The sequence below is a fragment of the Canis lupus genome, chromosome 1, assembly GCF_003254725.2.
Source record: "Canis lupus dingo isolate Sandy chromosome 1, ASM325472v2, whole genome shotgun sequence".
Lineage (NCBI taxonomy): Eukaryota > Metazoa > Chordata > Mammalia > Carnivora > Canidae > Canis > Canis lupus.
Window position 1 is genome coordinate 35678592 of NC_064243.1, and position 22170 is coordinate 35700761.

The window sequence follows — 22170 nt, forward strand, 5'->3', positions numbered from 1 at the left end:
TCACCCTCTCTGATATTTCCCACTCATTTTCTCTCCTTTCCCTTTTATTCCCTTTCACTATTCTTTATATTCCCCAAATGAGTGAGACCATATAATGTTTGTCCTTCTCCAATTGACTTATTTCACTCAGCGTAACACCCTCCAGTTCCATCCACATTGAAGCAAATGGTGGGTATTTGTTCTTTCTAATGGCTAATACTCCATTGTATACATATACCACAACTTCTTTATCCATTCATCTGTCGATGGACACCAAGGCTCCTTCCACAGTTTGGCTATTGTGGACATTGCTGCTATAAACATTGGGTAAACATTGGGGTGCAGGTGTTCTGCCATTTCACTGCATCTGTATCTTTGGGGCAAATCCCCAGCAGTGCAATTGCTGGGTCGTAGGGTAGCTCTATTATTAACTCTTTGAGGAACTTCCACACAGTTTTCCAGAGTGGCTGCACCAGTTCACATTCCCACCAACAGTGCAGGAGGGTTTCCCTTTCTCCACTGCTGCTAGGAACATTGGGGTGCAAGTGCTCTTTCGGATCACTACATTTGTGTCTTTGGAGTGGATACCTAGTAGTGCAAAAGCACAAACTTTCAACTTCCAAGGAGGGAAGAAAGGCTAGAGATTGAGTTCAGTCATGTAACCAATGATTCAATCATTTATGCTTACATAATGAAACTTCAATGAAAACTCTGGACACCGCGGCTTGGTGAACACATTGATGTGCTAGGAGGATGATGGGTCCTGATCCCATGGGGAGAAGACATGGAAACTGTGTATGTGGGACCTCCCAGGTCTTACTCTATGTGACTCTTCATTAAAGATTTGTATCCTTTGCAATAAAACTGACAGTCATATGTATAGTACTTTCCTGAGTTCTGTAAGTCATTCTAGAAAATTATCAAACCTGAAAGGGGGTACAACGTCCAAAATTTGCAACTAGTTGAGCAGAAGTGCAGATGACCTGGGGACTCTGAACGTGCAGCTGGTCTGAAGTGAGGGCAGTCTTATTGGGGACTTCCCTGTGGAGTCTGATGCTAACTGTAAGTGATTAATATCAGAATTGAATAAGTAGTATTATAGCAATAAAGTTGAGAACCACTCTCCTAAGAAAAGATGCTTTAGAGCATTGAGAGAGTGCCAAAATCAAAATGTCCATCCATGTCAAGGCAGGGACACTATCAGGGTCCAATTAGCATGGGATAGTGTGAAAGGAGGTTGAGGACAGGCAGGACTGAGATAGAGGTGCTTGGCCCAAAGTTCCATATAGGAATGAGAGTAGAAGTTATGAACCAGGACACAGTTCAGTCATGAAAAGTACCTATATGTTGTGGGATACTATTGCTCAGTGCTCAAACAAATAAGCTCCATTGTCCCCAGAGACAGACACATGGTCCCCCAGAGGCTTTGACACAGCCACAAATTCTTGATGGTGGAGCACCACCACCAGCAAAAGTTGTTGGAAGGAAGCTCTCTATTTAACCAGGACCGGTTTTATGAGTAAGGTGGAATTGAAACAGCTAGTGCTGGAATTATAGTTGCTATGGCTGGATGGATCTGGAGTCAGTAAGTACAAGATTTAAATAATTTATATTCTTCCTATAAGTGGTTTCTTAAAAAAATATGCTGAACATACAATAATTTAAATATATCTTGTGTCTTGCATTTCTTGATATTGAAGGCTGAATGAGAAGCTCTTGTCAAGGTTGAGATGTCACTGAGCAAGGTCAGTTGACTGGCTGGCTTCCAAGAGGTGGCATTTATCCTGAAGAATTTGCCACAGTCCAGAGTCTTCCTCAGCTTTCCAGGTACATCATTTTCCTCTTGCTGCCACTCTAAAGTTGATTCTACTTGGACAAGCTGACTCACACTGAAGTAGACCTTAGCAGTCCAAAGCATATAACCCAAATAACCCAAATGTGTGTGAATTCATAATCTATCAATATGAATGGGCTTTCTCTGTACACAAGAGTAGTGGGAAAAAATTTATAAAAATGTTATATTGTGAGCATGCAGTTAAAACAAGACAAATCCATTAGACTGTAACTTAAATTGTCTAGTGCTCTGAAGTCCTGTGAGATGTACAGCATCCATCTCTATCATGGCGTGGGCACACCCACTCTGGGACTAGCCTTCAGCCTCACTGCATGGTATTGGTTAGGCCCTGCAACACTTGCCTCTGTGACTGTCCTTTTTCTTTGCTTTCTTTATTGATCGATGTTCTCTGCTGATTGATTCATCTTTCTTTAGGTGTGTTATTAACTGTAATCAGGCTACTGCCAGATCTTGCAGGCCCGAGAGCGCTTTTGTCTTTTTGTCAAGGTGACTTTACATAACTCTCTGCTGCTCCATCATATAGTGATGTTGTTTGATTCCTTTCAGAGTACAATTTTTCAAATTTTCTCCTGATTTAAAAACTGGAAAATGCATAAAAATATAAACATCATTCATAGTTTCACCACATATAATATAATTATATTCTCTTTACTATAAAATTTGTTTCTGGGTTGCTTTGAGTATTGTTTTATTTGTTTATTTAACCTACTGAGAGATAATTTACATATAAAATCCACCTATTTTAAGTGTACAATTCAATGATTGTTAATATATGGAGCTGTATAGCTATCATCACATTCCAATTTTAGAACATTTCCATCAGTTCAAATCGATCCCTTGTGCCCATTTGCAGACAATTTCCATTCTGACCTCCAGTTCTAATACCCACTAATCTATTTTCTGAATCTATAGATTTGCCTATCTGGACATTTCATAGAAATAGAATCATATGATCTTTTTGTTACTTAGCATAATGGTTTTGAGGCTCATCGATGTTGCAGCAAGTATTTGCAATTTGTTCCTTTTTATTGCATAATAGGCTTCCATTGTGTGGATATACCACATTTTATTTATCCCTTCACTGCTTGATGGAAGTTTGAATGGTTTCCACTTTTTGTTTATTATGGATGGTGGTACTGTGAATATTTATGTGCAAGTCTTTGCAGGACATATGTTTTCATTTCTCTTGGGTAGATACCTAGAAGTGAAATTGCTGTACGACATGGGAAATTTATGTTTAACATTTTAAGAGTCTGTCAAATTCTCTAAAGTGATCATGCCATTTTGAATTCCCACCAGCAAAATATAGTTTCCAGTTTGCTCACATCATTGCTAACACTTGGTATTGTTTGACTTTTTTAATATAGCCACTTTTAATAGGTATTAATTTGCATTTTCCTAATAACTAATGATGTTAGATATCTTTTCATGTGCTTTTTTAGCTACTGGTATATCTTCTTTGGTGAAATGTTCATCAAGCCTTTTCTCTCTCTCTTTAAAGATTTTATTCATTTATTTGACAAACAGAGACACAGAGACAGAGAACACAAGCAGGGAGAGTGGCAGACAGAGGGAGAGAGAGAAGCAAGCTCCCCACAACTCAGGGAGCCTAATGCAGGACTCTATCCCAGGACCTTGGGATCATGACCCAAGCTGAAGCCAGATGCTTAATCAACTAAGCCACCCAGGCACCACTTTTATCTCTTTTTAAAATCCAGTTGTCTTATTATTGATTTGAAAGAGTTCTTTATATATTCTAGCTACTACTCCTTTATCAGATATATGATTGACAAACAGTCTCTACCACTTATCCTTTCATTTTTTGAATGGCATCTTTTGAAGTACAAAAGGTTTTAATTTTGATGCAGTCTAATTTAGCATCCTTTTACAACTTGCTCTGTGATCTATTTTGAATTATTTTTGTGTATACAATGTGAGGTGAAGCTCTAAATTCATCTTTCTGCATGTGAATATCGAATTACTCTAAGACTATTTGTGGAAAAGATAATTCACATTGAATTTTCTTGACTCTTTTCCAAAAATCACTTGACCATAAATATTTCTAGACTCTAAATTCTGTTCCATCAATTGATATGTTTTTTATATTAATAACACACTGTCTTGATTACTGTAGTTCCATACTGAGTTTTGAAATTGGGAAATTTGTTCTTGGCAATTCTACTCTGTTTTTTGAGTTATAGTCACCACTTACTATGGTTTTTCTTTCACCTCTCCTGCTGTCAGTCCCCACACCTGGTTGCTCTCAGGGTGTCTAATACTAGAATAGTCTCCCCCACCTCCTTCTTTTTTTTCTTCTTGTTCTTCTCACCACTCATGTTAATTATATGCTTTGGTCTGGAAACCAAAGAACACTGTCATATATTGATACCATGCTTTCTCTTTCTCCCAACATGCATGGGTCACCAACACAGAGAAATCATAGACCCTGGTATTGTTTCAGAATGAAAAACACTCTCTCACTCACTCCTATATTGACATTTGAAGTTCATAATAAAGGAGGCAACTGTCCTACTGTATTTACTGGTTTTACCTTACCCAGAGAACTGAGTTCATATCTGGACACACAATATGAGTTTTTCAAGTAAATACAGTTTGGTTTCCCTCTGAGACATCAACTTTTTCCTCATCTAAGGCCATGCACTTCCAGTAAAGTTGTCTTTATTTCTTACTTCTGACTGAGTAGTATATTACACTCTTTTGGTGATAGTGGTTGCCTCAGAAGAAAGCATGCAACACATTCAGAGCTGCTAAGATACCAGGAGACTTTTCTGGATTGCTGAAAGATTCCCACTCTGCCCTACTAGACTTCAGATTACAAAAATGTAAGGCTGTACTTTTTAACCTTTTTGCTATTCTGAGGGAAAAGACTCCCTAGATTTCTTTCTTGGAGAAATGGGGCCTTGAAATGTGAGAGACAGTGAATTCTGATTCTGGTGATCTTCTGCGAGCTCCTGTTTCAAACCATGCCTTTAATGAAACTAACTCTGGAGCTTTTTTTTTTTTTTAAGATTTTATTTATTCATGAGAGACACACAGAGGGAGGCAGAGACATAGGCAGAGGGAGAAGCAGGCTCCCTGCGAGGAGCCTGATGCAGGACTCAGTCCCAGGACCTGAGCCAAAGGCAGACACCCAACCACTGAGTCACCCAGATGCCCCTAATCTGGAATTTTTTAAAATTACATGAGCCAATAAAGTCTTTTTGACTAAGATAACTGGGTTTTTTGTTTTGTTTTGTTTTTGTTTCTGTTTTTGCTACATGCAACCAAACTTTTTATTGATTCAGTTTAAGGGAGACACTAATAATTTAGAACAAACCCAGAGAAGAATTGCTGGCGGCAAGGGGGGTGCAGGGAGTGGGTGGGGAGTGTGACCAGAACGGTGTCAAGGGGGAAGAAATGAAAGAGTATGACTTGAAGAAAGAAGGTCTGGTGTGTACATGTTGCAGGAGAAGAAGGGTGTTAAAAGTATGGGGAGTAAACTAAAGAAAGGGAAGTATCTTCAAATATTTAATTAGAATTATGGATAGGAAAGTCCTGAGAAACATATTTCAACTCAAAGTGTTAAAATTTTAACAGCTGAATGTGTGTAAGTGGAATGAATTGCACTGATAATATTTGCTATATCTAGAAGGGTTTTAAATTATTTATCAGAGATATTGGAGAGTGAATTCAAGTGACCCAATGGATGGTTTTTTTTTGTTTTTTGTTTTTTTTTTTTTTGGAACTTTAGTCATTTGAGTAAAGTTCTTCTTCACAATTTTTGCCCTATTGGAAAGGTACAACTTGTACCATTCATTGTTCAATATTTTCTTTGCATCAATTTTTTTCTTGTCCAGACAAGTTTATTTTAGAATGAAAATTGAAATCAGTACAATAAATGAAAAAGAGTCAGAGGCCAAAAGGAAATATAATAAAAACAAAATGATGTTATTAAATCCTAACTAGAGTTTGCACAGCCAAAGCTCTGTATCTGTGATCTCTTTGTTAAATGGAAGATTAATAGTTGAAGATAAAACCAAACTGATCATTTATATTTCTCTAGTCAGAAAGATTAAACAAAAATTGAATAGGATAATTTTTTCTCACTAAGCAATCTAGTGTTTTTAATGGCATGCCTGTGCCACCTAAAATCATCAATCTAGTCATACATTTGGAAAGCCTACAGCCTGGGTGTAATTCACACCAGTGCTTCCCAGTCTTTTCACAACTCATCACACACAAACAATATTATGTGGCACACTGGGGTAAACTTAGTCAGCTGCTCACCACCTGAGATGACTAGCTCAGGGGAGCTGGCGGTGGTCCATGGGGCCTGCCACCCCCATTCTTGGAGTGGAGGAGATGAATATATTGACACACAAATAACTCTTGAAGTTAGCATTCTACTAAGAGTTTTTGCCAAGAATCTATAATTCTATACTATTTATTCTTCAAGTTTCTGGAATCCAAAAATTCAGCTTGAAGTAGTTAGTTACTTTTTCTATGTATGTCTGAGAGCTCAGAGGCTGGGTAAAGACCATCTCTACACCTTCTGGAAAATTCTCTTGTGGGATATTTGGCATCTCCTTTCGTGCATATGACAGAGGAGCAGCACTGACCACCAAAGGAAACCACAGGCAACTTCTCTTCTTGGATTTATACTACCCTTTTCTCCAACTGATACACTGGAAAGTCTGACTCAGGAAAAATGTGGTGTGTGTGTGTGTGTGTGTGTGTGTGTGTGTGTGTTTAAAGAAACCTCCACAATCCTTCTAGTCTTAGGTGTACAAATGCACTTCAGTTCTGACAACAGTTCATTCTAAACATATAGACAATCAGGTAAGAGGAAATTGTTGTCTTTAAGAGAATAGCTTTTGGCCGGGGCTATCTTATTTGGAAGAATTTCAAATGTTGCTAGCGCTCCCTGTGGCTCTATGACTGGAGAACATCTGATACCAGTTTACAGATTCCATGATTCATTAAAGGATTTTGGTCTGTTCCCTACTCTTTTAGAACTTCCTCACAGACTTTAGGATTTTTCTAAATGGACAGATTATTTCTCCGAGTTTATTTCTGTCTGTTTTTCCTGCATTGTCTTTTTTTCTAATTGTGGTGATTTACTGTCACTGGTGTTTTCATTTGAGTTCTTTGAGTCCGGGTGGGAGGTCATTTTTGGCTTCAGACTGGAATGTCCCAGAATAACTGCTGTTTAATAGGCTACTTGTGTGTTGCAATTTTAAGTAACTCTCATGATTGAGGCTGAGATCTATCTATAGGCACCAAATAGAGTGGGAATATTTATATTTGGGATTTCTGTTCTAAGACTCCAATCACTTCAAAGTACATTTAGCCCAAATCTCTACTGAGACCTGGAGGAAACAAAGCAGTAAGTGGACATTGAAGAATGTGCTATAGACTGTGTCACCTAAAATTCCTATGTTGAAACTGGTTTGGGGTAGTCTTGCCGTAAGCATCTTTGCCTCAAATGTTTTTGCTACATAACTAATTGGTTGTCAGGCAACTTTGCCATAAAAGACAAAATCATGCAAAATAAAAGAGGGACTTTCATTAAAAAGGATATAATGAAACATGAAAAATGAATGACAAAATTTTAAAGACTGTATTGCAAAATGCAAAACATTGGAATATATCTGAAATATATAGCACAGATTCATGGCAATACTGCCCAAATAACTGATTTTATTTTGTGAATTGTACCTAATTACTTGTCTTCAATCTTTAATTTAACCCCCCCCAAAAAAAACAAATCTTTCATTCATAGCATTATACTTTTATTCTTGTTGATTCATCTGTGTTCAGCCTCATACTTTCTCTTTTCTCACAAATTTCTTCCTTCGTTAAGAGAAGTATCAGTCTCTAAATACTAGCATGCATATTTGTAGATGTGCTTTGTATTGACCTATGAAAGCCTTTCACACTGTTGTTTGTTTTTGACGTATTGTTACATGCCCATTCATAGATGTTCCAAAATCCCATGGGAAATGGGGGTTAAAACTCTGTGCTACTGTGTAGACCATTATGAAGGCCAAGATTTATATAATATATATAATACAATATAAAAATGGATCTCTGCATTAACGGAGAATTGATAATATCGATAAGTTATTATTTTTTTATCATTTACAGCAAAATTGCCTTATAGCCAATTAGTTATGCAGTGAAAATGCTTATATTGAAGATGTTTACAGCAAGGATACTTACAGCAGAAATACCTGACAAAGTTTCAGCTTCAATCCCAGATGTGATGATATTTGGAAGTGGAGTTTTGGGGAGGCAAGTAGGTCATGAATGGGATTAATACCCTTATAGAAAAGGCCCCAGAGAGCTCCCTTTCCCCTTCTGCCATGTGAAAACACAGCAAGAAGACAACTGTCTGTGAACCAGATAGTGAATCTGCCGACACCTCGATCTTGGCCTTTTCGGACTCTGAAACTACAAGAAGTGCATGTTGTTTAAGCCACTCAGGCTATAGTATTTTTATAATAGCAGCCCAAACAGATTTAGACTAAATGATATAGTAAGAGGCAGGATTTCAATTCTAAGTGCTTTTCAATTATCCTGGGGTCTTGTTAAAATACAGATTTGGAATCAGGAGGTCTGTAGTGGGGACTGAGAAGTTGCCTCTTTGACAAAGTCCCAGATGCTGGTGCTGCTGCTGGTGTAAGCACTGTATTTTGAGAGCCGTGGTCTAAGTATTTCCCAAATTTGCCTGAAGATAAGACTCACCAGAGGTGGCTGTTAGATATATAAAATACTAAATCTTTACCCTAAGAATATTGATTCATCGACACCTGGGTGGTTCAGCTGTTAAGCATCTGCCTTCTGCTCAGGTCATGATCCCAGGGTCCTGGGATGAAGCCCCACATCTTGCTCCTTGCTCAGCAGGGAGTCTGCTTCTCCCTCTGCCTCTGCCCCTCCCCCTCCACTCATGCTCTGTCTCTCACTTTCTGTCAAATAAATAAATAAAATCTTAAAAAAAAAAAGAATATTGGGACACCTGGGTGGCTCAGTGGTTGAGCACCTGCCTTCGGCCCAGGGGGTGATCCTGGAGCCCTGGGATCGAGTCCCAAATTGGGCTCCCTGCATGGAGCCTGCTTCTCTCTCTGCCTATGTCTCTGCCTCTGTGTGTGTGTGTGTCCTCTATGAATAAATAAATAAAATCTTAAAAAAACAAAGGATATTGATACAGAAGGGCACCCAGGTGGCTCAGTCAGTTAAGTGTTCAACTCTTTTTTTAAAAAATAAATATTTAAAAGATATATATAGAGAGAGATAGAAAAAAATTGATTCAGGGGTCTGCATTGGGATCTTTAGCCTCCCCTTTCAAGAGCCACTTCATGCTGTAGTTCCAAACTACCTCTTCACCTGATCTACTAGGACTCCTCTACTGTTCCATTTATTCATTTTCCTCCCACCCTTTCAATCTGTCTCTTTCTTTCCCCTCCCTCCTTTCTTTCCACATATATTTGTTGAGCATTTCCTTGGGATATAGATCTTAAAAATAGAGATAGACTCTACCTTTACAGACAATAGACAAGTAAACATAAATAAATAGGTGAATTACAGCTTGTGATACAAGCTAAAAGGAAATAAATATGATGATATGATGTAAAGGGGTAAAGCCAAAGTAGGAAACCATTTAAGCCAAGGTTGTGAAAGATGTTCTCTAAGGAAGACAGTTTATTTGAAATACATATCCAACCCTCCAATCTAAGCCATACTACTTGCTGAACGTCTGCCTGTGTTTTAGGGATGCATTGCGTGTGTTCATGCTGTTTATTTCACCATGGATATCTTCTCACGAGTCCCATCAGCCAGTTAAAAACCAACCTAAATGCCACCCCCTACATCCAGGTTCCCCAGCCATATGTGAGATCTCACCCTTCTGAGCCCCCAAAGCACCTGCTACACCTGACTTTGTCTTGATCTTTCTACCTTAAATTGTAGTTGTTTTGTAATAATAGTGGCTGCATTTCCTGAAAGCACACTATTAATTTACATACGTTATCTAAATTATTCAACAACAGTGGCAGGTGATCCTATTATCTCCATGTCATAATAAAGAAACTGAAACTCAGGAGAATCTAAATGACCTGCCCAAAGTCACACAACAAATGAATGACAGAGCTGAGATTCAAATATGCCCTCCCAGTTGATCTGTCTTATTTCCTGTAGCAAATCTTAAGCAACATGGGAGAAGTGATTACTTTGTCTTTATATTCTTAAACAAACAAACAAAAAAATCAAGTTGTGGAAGAGCTCTAGCATTTGCGGAACACTAGGAGAAAAAAAAAAGAGAATAGAATTCCCCTCCCAAATTATATTAGTTAGGATGCTGTAACAAAGTACCAGATACTGAATGGCTCGACCAACAGAAATTTATTGTCTCACAGCTAGACAGTCTGAGATGGAGGCTAGAAGTCTGAGATGAAGGGGTCAATGGGACTATAATCTCTCTGAAGGTGCCTGGGGAGTATTTGATCTGGGTCTTTCTCCTACCTGACATAGTTCCTTGGCTTATGGAAGCATAACTCCAACTAATCTGAACAGTGTTTTCCCTGTGTGTGAATCTCTGTTCCCCAATTTCCCCTTTTTGTAAGAATGCCAGTCATATTGGATTAGTGGCCCATCCTACTGACCTTGATTAAACTTAACTGATTGCACATGCAAACAATCCCTGTTTCAAATACGGGCACATCTTGAGATAGTGGGGCTTAAGATTTCAATGCATGAACTTTTAAGGGACTCAGTTCAACCTACAATGCAGTTCTACCACATAGCATCTATCACAATGGTGACCCCTAAGCCAGACAATCTGGCATAGTTGTTCTAGTTGTCTTCTCCTAAAACCAACGTTATAGAGGGGTCACCTGATCAACTTAGACAAATTTTATTATGTTAACATGGAACCTGGATTTAGCTTTGGTCTTCAAATGATTCCATCAATCTGACATCAATATTAGTTAACTTTTAGCATAAGCAAATGAAGTCATCTACTTAGTACCAAAACTTGGTCTACTTGAAGCTACTCTAACTTGTGATTCCTTCTGCCTCTCATGAAAGGGGTGAGTCAATTTCTGTGGATAAGGTTACAATACCTAGAGGTTACATTTGATGGTACTTAAAATATTTAAATTTTATTTCAAAATTGGTTTAGTTTAGTGGGTTTCACTAAGTTTCAGCAGTAAAAGAAATGAAATATTAATATCAGGAAATTTTCCCACCAAGAAAGAAGTAGGGCTGGTAATTTAGGAATCCCTAAATGGGAAATGGCCTATACAGAGTATATCATAATGCAAAATAAGTTAGAATGTTGCAAAGTCAAAAATGTAAAGTCCAAAAAAAAAAAAATGTAAAGTCCAACCAAGCACAAAGCATGGACATGTAAATGTGAAGAATATTGAAGAAGCCAATTTTGCTTAAGAGACTGCAGGATTCCTGAGGACAGGGACTCTCTCATCTGATTCAGCTTTGCTCCCCGAAAGTGCCTAGCCCAGGGCATTACACAGAATCACTTTTTAAAAAAGATTTTATTTATTTATTCATGAGAGACACACAGAGAGAGGCAGAGACATAGGCAGAGGGAAAACAGGCTCCCCGTGGGAAGCCTGATGTGGGACTTGAACCCAGGACCCTGGGATCACGACCTGAGCTGACGGCATACCACTGAGCCACCCAGGTGTTCCTATAATAGAATCACTTTTTTTTAATTTTATTTTTATTTTTTTATTTTATTTATTTATTTTTTATAGAATCACTTTTAATACATTAAGTTGAATGAAGTGTTTTTTGGTTTTTCTAAAATCTTTTCCTTCTTAATAGAGATAGGAAGCATTCACAGTTACACTGAAGAAGTTAAATAAAGATGGTTGTTTTACTATATTCCAGGAACCATTTTAAGTACAAGCAAGAAATGAGGTAGACTCTATTATCTCCATCCTAAAGATAAGGGAACAGAGAGATGAAATAGCTCACACAATTACGAAATGGTAGCCATGGAATTCACACATAGACTATTTACATTGAAAGCCTACCTTCTGAAGCACCACTGGTGAGCAGCCAGAGAAAGAAAGCTTTTTATTTTTTTCTTTCCATAAAGAATTCTTTAACTGAGATGTTTACTATCAGCTAATCAGTGTGTTACTCCTGTTGAATTTCACAAATTCAGTGTAGTCACTAAGCATTCCATCTTTGATGGTTCTCTAGACCTAAGTTTAAGTCCTGGCTTTGGCATAGCGTGTCTTTGTAATCCTGTGTTACAAACTTTTCCAGGACTCCATTTCATCATCTTTAAAATAGGCTGATGAGGGCAGCCCAGGTGGCTCAGCAGTTTAGGGTGCCACCTTCAGTCCAGGGCCTGATCCTGGAGACCTGGGATTGAGTCCCTTGTCAGGCTCCCTGCATGGAGCCTGCTTCTCCCTCTGCCTGTGTCTCTGCCTCTCTCTCTCTCTCTTTCTTTCTCTCTGTGGTTCTCATGAATAAATAAATAAAATATTTTTAAAAATAGAGTTGTGATTACATGTTTAAGGTGTTGGACATAGTGCTTGATACATGATAAAAACTCAATAAATAATATCTAAAATGTTTACCTATTTACAAGCAGTATTTTCATTGTATGGATATTTGATTATTCACTGTTGAAACATATTTGGATTGTTTCTAGCTTTTAACTATTACAAGTAAAACTACTATGAATATTCTTCTGCAAGTCCTTAATTTCCCTTGGGTAAATTTCCTAGCGTGGAACAGGAGCATATTCAATTTTTAAGCAACTGCCAAAGGAATTTAAGAAACTTTCCAAAGGAGTTGTACCACTTGATATTCCCACTAGCCATGTATGAGAATTCCAGTTCCTCTACATTCAGTGCTTGGTATGGTCAGTTTTATTTATGTATTTGTAGAATTTATTTTACTATGGTAAAAAAAATTTACTATCTTCACCATTTTTAAGTGTACAGTTCAGTAGTGTTAAGTATATTTGCATTGTTGTGAAATTGTGTGCATAGTATTGTGAAACATCCTCAGAATCTTTTCATTTTGCAGAACTGAAATGCTATACTCATTAAACAACCACTCCACCCTACCCCTCAGGTCACCCCTGCCAACCAGCATTCTACTTTCTATCTCTATGTTCCTGACTACTTTAGATACTCATATAAGTGAAATCATGTAGTATTTGTCCTTTGGTGACTGGATAATTTCACTTAGCATGATGTCCTCAAGATTCACCCACATTGTAGCATGTGATAAGATTTCTTTCCTTTTCTTTTTTTAAGATTTTATTTATTTATTTGAGACAGAGACAGAGCATGAGTGCACAAGTGAGGGAGTGGAAAGGGGAGGAACAGAGAGGAGAGGGAGAAGCAGACTCTCCATTGAGCAGGGAGCCCAATGCAGGGTTCCATCTCAGTACCCCGAGATCATGACCTGAGCCGAAGGCAGACTCTTAACCAACTGAACCACCCAGGTGCCCCAATTTCTTTTTAAGGTGGTATAGTATTCCTTTGTATGTATAGACCACATTTTGTTTATCCAGCCATCTGCCGATGGACATTTGTGTTTCTTCCCCTTCTGGCTATTGTGAATAGCACCGCTGTGAAGATGGATGTACAAACATCTCTTAGATGGTGCTTCTTTCATTTCTTTATGGTATATATTTAGAAGTGGGATTGCTAATCATATGGTAGTTCTACTTAAACTAAAATAATATGAATAATTAAATTAGTAGTTAATTTAAGGTATTAATTAATGAGTAATTAAAATGGTATGAGGACCTGCCATACTATATTCCAAGGTGGTTGCAACATTTAAAAATCCCACCAACAATGCTCTAACTTCACACCTCTGTCAACACTTGTTTGACTTTCTTTCTTTCTTTTCTTTCTTCTTTCTTTCTTCTTTCTTTCTTTCTTTCTTTCTTTCTTTCTTTCTTTCGTAGTCATCCTAATGAGTATGTGATGATATCTCATTGCGGTTTTAATTTGCATTTCTCTAATGATTAGTGATATTGAGCATGTTTGTTTGCCATATGTTGAACCCTCTAGGAATAAATTCTACTTGGTCATGGTGTACAATCCTTTCAATGTTCTGTTGAATTCCGTTTGCTAGTATTTTGTTGAGGATTTTTCAACAGAATTCATTGGGAATATTGGTTTGGAGTTTCCTTGTAGTGTCTTTATCTAGCTTTGGTATCAACCTAATACTCATAGAACGAATTTGGAAGTGTTCCCTCTTCAGTGTTTTGCAAGAGTTTGAGAAGGATTGGAGTTAATTCTTCTTTAAATGTTTGGTAGAATTTTCCAGTGACACCATCTGGTCTTGGGCTCTTCTTTGTTAGGATGTGTATATATTTTAGTCTTTGTCCTTAGAAACTATAGAAACTATATATGATTTGGAAATGAGACTACCAAACAATGGCTAAAGAGGCATAATCAATTCTATGGCTTCTTTTTTGTCTGGTCACCTAGACATGTGTTACCTGCTATAATGATCATTGCCTGTCATTTGGAATTATTTTTATCTGTGCATTCACTTGAATCTACTTTCCATCCCACATCAGTTCAAGATGCCCTTTCACCTGCTGGTACACCAAGTCTCTGAGGCCTGGCCATAATACTGATATTCTGTGCCATGCTGTGTTTTGACTGACATTGCCCATTTGGTATACCGCACTTTCCTCTGATTGCCACATCTTATTTGCTGCTAGAGAAAATATTGTTGCTGGATTTTTTTCCTTCCACCTATATCATGACAGAGTCCTGACCCACTTTCTCAAATAACTGCACACAATTTAGAGATCTATTGAGAACCAGACTACTAGCTATTTGAGACTCATGTCTTATAAACTGATGAATACTTGTAATTCAGGTCTTTGAAAAATGGCTTCTATATTTTCTTACAATCTAATCTTTAGTCTTTTCCTGATGCTCTAGCTCAGACATCTATGAGCCAGAGGAATCTGTTGGGAGGTTTTTGTTTACTGATATAATCTTCTTAGGAGTTATGGTCTGTTCAGACTTTCTTTCTTTAAGTGATTCAGTCTCCGTAGGTTGTCTGCTTCTAGGAGTTGTTCCATTTCTTTTAAGTTATTCTGTTTGTTGGCATATAATTAGTTGTAGTAGTCTCTTATAATCCTTTTTATTTCTGTAGCACTGCTAGAAATGCCCCCTCTTTCATTTCTGATTTTAGTTCAGTTTTTTCTCTTTTTTTCTTAGTTAATTTAATCTAAGGATTTCTCAATTTTGTTGACCTTTTCAAAAAGCAACTCATAGCTTTGCTGATTTTTTTCTATTCTCAATTTCATTAATCTCTGTTTTGATCTTTGTTATATCATTAAGATAATAAATTTTATGCCGTGTGTTTCTTTTATTACAATTAAAAAATAGTTTTTTTAATTAAAAAAAGAAAGTTGAGTGCCTGACTGGTTCAGTCAGTAGAGCATACAACAGTTGATCTCAGGGTCATCAGTTCAAGTCCCATATGGAGCTTACTGAAAGAAAGAAAGAAAGAAAGAAAGAAAGAAAGAAAGAAAGAAAGAAAGAAGAAAACAGATCAGTTTGCTTGGGGGAAGGAACAGGAGGGAGAGAATATAAAGGGTCATGAGGAAACTTTTGAGGCTAATGGCTTTACTTGATTGTGGTGATGGTTTCACAGATTTAAATATATGTCAAAACTCATCAAATTGTACACTTTACATATGTGCTGTTTATTGTATGTCATTATACCTCAATAAAGCTGCCAAATTGTAGATTTTCTAAAAACCAGTCAAATATTTAAATTTCTAGATATATATTACTACAGGTGATTTTTCCCCAAGTGTAGTCTATTCAAAATTTCTTAACTAAAAAGTTATTACGAATATATTTGTCTCCTTTATGTTACATGTTCATAGCTCTCCAGTTTTGATCTTGATCTGCTGTTACAATTCTGAGTCCATTTCTCTCAGCTTTCTTCAGAACAGGCAGTACCTCCAAGGATTGAAGTTCAACTGAGATACACTTTCAACCATTTTTCAATTAGGCTTTCATCATGTCTTCAGATAGATATTCATCCCATCAAAAAAGATTGTATCGATGAGATGATATTGTTCACTTAATTTTTTAAAGCATACAGCATTTATGACATTATTGCAGACATTTCATATGTTTAACTTTGAAGTTTATTTTTCAAGAGCTTTATCAACAACAAAACCAGCAATGATGTTACACTATCACAGATGGCTTTAGGATGTAATAGTGCTGTAGAATTTATATAGTTTAAACCACAGATGTGACTACTTTTACACTATTGCCTTTAAAAAAATCTAAAACTCCTCTTTGTTAAAACAAATTGAACCTAAAACACTAATATGTGCTATATAATAAATGGAACTTTTTTTTTTAAAGTAGGCTCTACATCCAGCATGGAACCCAATGCGGGGAGGGGGGGCAGGGGGAGGTGGCCCCCGAACTCGTGACCTTGAGATCAAGACCTGAGCTGAGATCAAGAGCCAGATGCTCAACTAACTGAGCCACCCGTGCACCCCAAGATGAAACATATTTTAAAGCAGCCAAACCTAGGAGAAATTGGCATTTTTTTCTTTGATTCTTAATAATTACCAATGTCATCACACCAGGTTCAATGCAATTGCAAGATTCTTCTCTGCTTTTGTCTTCAAAACTAGAAATTCACCCTGTTCATCCAATTAATTCCACTATATACTTTACTACCTTGGGTACATATAGCAACTTCAACTCCCCATAGTGGGTTCATCTGCAATTTAAATCTTACTAGTTCCAATCACCCCTGTTGAAGGCTATAGCTTCTATGTGATTTATTAAGCATTTTGATCAAAAGATGTTTATTGAGCATTGAACAGGGCTCTAGACCAGAGATGCAGTAGCAGATTCCATAGTCACTCTCAGGGAATTTATAATCTAATTGGAGGACAGATATTGAACAAGCAATTATAAGACTGATGAGTGTTATAATAAAGGAAGTACAAGATGTTCACTATGAGAACATTTCTTTTTCCTCTGGGCTTCAGGAGAAAAAAAACAACAGGTTAAAAAGTGACTGTTTTTCCTCCAACTCCCTGCTCCTGGCCATCCAAAGGAAAGATTTCATGTAGAAAGTATCTGTATCAAGAACTCGAAACAAGTCTCCATAACTATTTTTTTTTCTTCCTTTTTTAGGAATGGAGAAGCAACCTTCTTAGCAACTGGCATATTTCCAGCTTAGCTGCTGACTGGGTAAGACCAGACATTTATAACAATTCTCTTGGTTTTCTCTTGGCGACTCCAGTTGTTCCCATTTTATTAGCTATCCCTGCCTGGGAGATACTTAGAAACAACCCTCAAAAAGAGGCTGCATTCCTATGTTTTAAAACAATGGTGAAGGCAGTTGTTTGACGGTATCTACAGATCGGTTTCATGAGAGCCTTGAAGAGATTTTTGTTTCCCCCTTCGGTCTTAGATTTCTTGAAATACCTGGGAGCTCTCAGAGAAAAAGCCTTTGCTGATTTTAAGGCTACATTTACAAGTCAATAGTATTTTTGCTATGAAAACCATTTGGTGGATCTCCATACACAGTTAAGAGTTACTTACTCTTATCGGAGAGTAAGTAAATGAACAACTTGGGTCTTCTGCAGGATCAGTGGGTTCAGCCTCAACCCCAGTGTCAGCAGTGGCCAAAACAACAGAAAAAGAGGGTCATGTCTGGTTAAGAATACAAAAGAGAGATAAGATGCTTTTCAAAAGGCTAACCTAGGATTATTTTTCAAACCGAGACTAAGCCAAATAGAAGATAAATGACATGTTTACGTGCAGAATCCTATAGAATTTATGCCAGGCCAAGAATGCAAGCCCGTTCAAGTGAGTTACCTTTTCTCCACGTGTGTCATCCTAGCTCACAGAGGAAGGGAGGTGAGCTCTGGCGCTTGCCACACAAGCCTTGCTCCTTCCCTCAGCTTTCTAACAGCCCTGGTACTTAGGAGGAGGGGTGTGGATGTGTGAGACTAGTTCAGCATTTCTAGTGAGTGTCTAATTCTTTTGGCTGGCAAGGGTGAAATACTGTCCTGGTGATAGACCTGGGATAATCAGGCGGGACATCGGTGTGAATGTTAACACCCTGTGGTAGAAAGAGTCCCGAACTTTGGGAAAGTCATGCAACCTCTCTGGGTTTTTCTCATTTTAAAATGGGCTCAGATAGAAAGCTGTGCCGCTGAATCGTGTGGGCTACTTGTTAAAAGTGAGTATTTCTGACCCACCTGATTAGCAATCAGACTCGGGGGTAAGAGGTAGGAGCGGGGTGAGGGCTGGGAGTATGGATTGTGATCTGTTTTTGAAAAGCTCTGCTAGTGATTCTGCCGGTGACCGGTATGGTTCTGCTCTAAAATCCTCCGGGATGATTTCAGGAAACCACAAAGTTAATATTCCACAAGTAATACACTAGTATTGTACTAGATAAATCTCACAATTTACTATGAAAAGAAAGTATTTGTTGCTCTTTCCTCCCTTGTCCCAAAGATGAATCTGGATTAATCCCAGGGTTATATAATTAGTAATAATAACAGTAATATAAAATTTACTACACTCCAGCCACTGTTCTAAGTATTTCATTTATTTCCATAAAATTCTCTCAACAATGCTGTGAGATAGACTATTACTATTATCCCCACCTTGCAGGTGAAGAAAGCAAGGAACAGAAAAGTCAAGTGACTTACATGTGGTAACACAGACAGCAAAGTATACTGGCTGGATTCAGGTGGGCTCTGGGGAACGTTCTATCTGGAGAAACCCAAGTAGTGTTCCTTCCACATTGGGTGGCAGTGGGGTTTTGTGGGAGAAGTGCAGGCTTTGGCAGCAAATACTTAACCAAATTCTGATGCAATTACTTACTAGCTGTATGATCTTGGGTGACCTTACTTAGCCTTGCTAAGTGCCTTAGTCAGCTCAGACTGCTGTAACAAAATACCCTAGACTGGGTGGCTGCAACAAGATTTATTTCTCACAGACCTGAAGACTCGGGAGTCCAAGATGAAGGTGCCAGTGGGTTTTCTTCCTGGGGAGAGGCCTCTTCCTGATTTGCAGAAAGCCATCTCCTCGCTGTATCCTCACATTACACAGAGAGAGGGTACTGGTCTCCCTCTCTTCTTAGAATGGCCCTAATTCTACCATGTGGGCTTCATCTTCTTGGCTTCTTCTAAATCTCATCAATATTCAAAGGTTCTGTCTTTAAATACTGTTGCTTCAGGAGTTAGGTCTTCAACATATGAATTTTGGGAGGAAATAAGCATTCAGTCCATAGTGCTAAGGTTCAGTTTCTTTCTCTGCAAAATATATATCACACTTGTTTTTTTTTTTTTCTCACTTGAAAATTTTATTGGTCAGGGAGAAAGGAAGTCAGGCAGCCCCACAGCTTCCCGCCCAGGGTGCCACAAGCTCTCAGTGCTTCCCGTTGCCATTGACGGGGCGGTTCATGAGCTCGGGGGACACCAGGAATGCCTTGAGCTTGAGTCTGGTGCTGAGGCGTGCCACATAGGCCGAGAGTAGGAGGAAGGGGTCCAGCAGCTGGGGGCCGGGACCTGGTGAATCAGCAGCAAGTCCAGCAGGTTGTAGTCCGCAAAGGAGACCTGGTTACCCACGATGAAGACCTGGCCCCCCTCATTCTGGAACAACAGCATTTCAAAAGGCTTCAGGTAACCTGGTAGTGCCTTCACATACTCCTCCTTTCCTGCCTCATAGTTAGTGTAGATGAGGAGATCCTCCACACCATCGTTCACTACGTCCAGCAAGGCCGCCTCCTGCTGGTCCTTCCCGTAGAGCCCAAGGGAGAGGCCCAGGTGTCGCAGGATGGCATTGGACTGGTACAGGTGAGGTCTCCGTCCTGGAACTTGGGGAGCTGCCCATACACAGACAGGAGGCCTTGAGTGAGCCCTTCATCCAGGTCTCCATGGTCACCACCTCCTCCTTCCAGCTCTGCCCCTGGTCAGCCAGCAGCATGCGCATGGCCTCGCAGCACCCTTGAACAGGGAAGTAGATGATGGTGTAGGGTGGCATGGTGCAGCGTGGGTGATGGTGGCGGTGGTGGTAGCAGTGGCAGCGGCAGTGGTGGTGGCGGCGGCGGCGGCAGCAGACAGACATATCACACTTATTTGTAAGGTTTAGCAAAGAAGTAAGATTTTTATAAGGTCTCAGCTCAGTCTCATAATAAAAACAAAGTAAAGTATTCAAAACTTTCCTGACTATGTAGCAGGTACTGTTAAAGAAAATCTAAAGAATAATAATGATTTGTGGAATGCCATGCTTTCAGAACTATGCTACATGCACTTATGCATTGTATTCCCTGGATCCTTCATAACACCTGAAAAGCATTATTAGTATTTCTGTCACTATTTTATAGATGGGGAAACTGAGAGATTAAATATTTTCCTGAAGTCACAGCTGGTGACTAGCAGAACTGGGAATGGAAACACATCGTATGCTCAGAGTGCTAAGATATATGATATATGGCTTCTTCTGTTTATTTGGGAATATGTGAAATTCATTATTTGAAATTGTCATGAAATAAATAGAAATGAATATTTTTACCTAAGAGTTCTGAGTTTGCAAGAAATGTTTACTATGAGCCTCACAAGGAGAGAATTCAACTCTTTCTCTTAATGATGGCTTTATTTGCTGACTAAAAATAAGAATACCCAGGGAGGGGGAACTGGGGAGATACTAGTCAAAGGGCATACAGTTTCAGTTACACAAGATGACTAAGTCCTAGAGATTCACTGCATAGCACAGTGCATATAATTAACAATACTGTATTATATACTTAACTCTTTAAGAGAGTAGATCTTATGTTAAATTTTCTTTTTAAAAAAGGAGGAAAAAAATTAAAAAATTAAAAAATAAGAAAGAAGGAGGGTGGAACTTTCAGAGGTGATGGTTATGGTTATTGCATTGTTTATAGTGACAGTTTCAGAGGTGTATGCTTATTTTCAAACTCACCAAGATATGTACTTTAAATATGTACAGCTTTATTTGTATGTCAAGCATACCTCAAAAAATACATATAAAGATATGTAATCTTACAATGGGACGAAATGTCCAAAAAGGAATACAGTAGCCCATATCTCTGTTTTGTCCCTCTTTTCCCACCCTCCACTCTTGACATCTATTACCAAAGGCCAACTTTAAGGAGAGAAATATGGCTCTGAAATCATTTAGCCTGAGGGCAACATTCTTTTCTAGACTTCTTCTGTGTGTGAGCTGTCACCCAGCCCCTAGTTTTCTGTTTCTGACTCATCAAAGGAGTGTAGAAACATTTATATTCTCTCCTTTGGAAGAATTCTTCTGTGACCTCTTCCACCTCCAGTCCAGCCTGCAGGCTGAACGTGTTGGTTAAAGACAGAAACACTTAATTTTTAGAAAAACCGATAAACTGGGATTGAGTTTCCTTTTTAGGAGAATCTTCTAGATTTAAAAAAATCAGTATTAATTTTAATATTTAAAAAATGTGTTGGTTATGAAATTCTTGGAAAAAATATCATAGTAATATTGAAATTTTTTGAAGAAACTGCAGTGTAATCATAAAACCCCACAATTGGTATTAGAAACAAAAGCACTGACAGAAAATCCTCTTTTCCAACATAACCGGAAAAATGAATATAACCACCAAATCTCTCTTTGGCAGGATCCAAACACTTGGCTACTCAAGGTAACCACTGGAGAGGCAAGAGGTCAAGTCCAGGGAAATGCCAGAGTAACCACATGATTCATCTCGCCAACCCCAGACAGTTAATCAATCACAAAGACAGAAAAATGAACAATGAGGACTTCTAGAGTTTAAAGAAGTTAACCCTGGGAATCTTGGTACCATTGATACAATGGCCTCTCAAGTTAATATTGAACAAACCATATCATTAGCCGAAGAAAGATAAGCAAAATATGTAGGTTTCTGGTGCAGCTGGATTGAGCCACTTTGGGGGCTAGTTCTCAGGGAAGATTCTACTAGTAATGGCCTGATAATAAATAACATTTTGTGATAATTAAACAAAGATTGTTATTCACAAAAATTGTGGCACAATGCCAAGAAATGAGCCAACATTTATTCATATGTTTTTGTGTTCTAATTTTGTTACTGACCTTATTTTCCAACTTATAATTTTGATTTGGTCCAACTTTCCCCCTCTAGTTTCAATTTTATTTAGTCATTATATAACCTTAAGTCCTGTAGAGAAATTGGTAAGTCACTCAATAGTTAAATACTTATTAAGATAATGACAGCAAGAAATTCTCTTTTTTTCTCCTCTTTATTTTTTAAACAAAGATTCCTTGAGAATCTGG

The 22170-nt window shown here is 38.2% G+C and overlaps 1 pseudogene; it reads right to left on the reverse strand.

Annotated features, from left to right (window-relative positions):
- Nucleotides 1-19278: 19278 nt before the first annotated feature.
- On the reverse strand, nt 19279-19893 carry LOC118351265 (glutathione S-transferase P-like; annotated as a pseudogene).
- Between the last annotated feature and the right edge of the window lie 2277 nt (nt 19894-22170).